The sequence below is a fragment of the Xenopus laevis genome, chromosome 1S (genome assembly GCF_017654675.1).
Source record: "Xenopus laevis strain J_2021 chromosome 1S, Xenopus_laevis_v10.1, whole genome shotgun sequence".
Taxonomy (NCBI): Eukaryota; Metazoa; Chordata; class Amphibia; order Anura; family Pipidae; genus Xenopus; species Xenopus laevis.
Genome location: NC_054372.1, coordinates 617,215 through 617,584, shown reverse-complemented (window position 1 = coordinate 617,584; position 370 = coordinate 617,215).

Genomic DNA, 370 nt, shown 5'->3' with positions numbered 1-370 from the left:
AAAAAAAAAATGAAAAGCAATTGCAAGTTGTCTCGGAATATCACTCTACATCATACATACAGTAGTTCATTTAAAGGGGGACAGTCCATTTAAGGACCCTGTTTAATGCAATTAGTTGTAGTTTTCTGCAAGGAAAGCATTGTCAGATGAAGTCTGAACAAATGGATAACATGCATTATGTTCCCACAGGCCTATGGTAGACTTCTATAGCATAATGTACTCCTTCATCTTTGCCATTGATGAGATTAACCAGAATCCGGATCTGTTACCCAACATCACTCTGGGGTATGATGTATATGATTCTTGTACTGATCCAAGTTTCGCTATAGGGAGTGTCCTGCAGATATTATCTGGCCCTGGGAATGTGGTT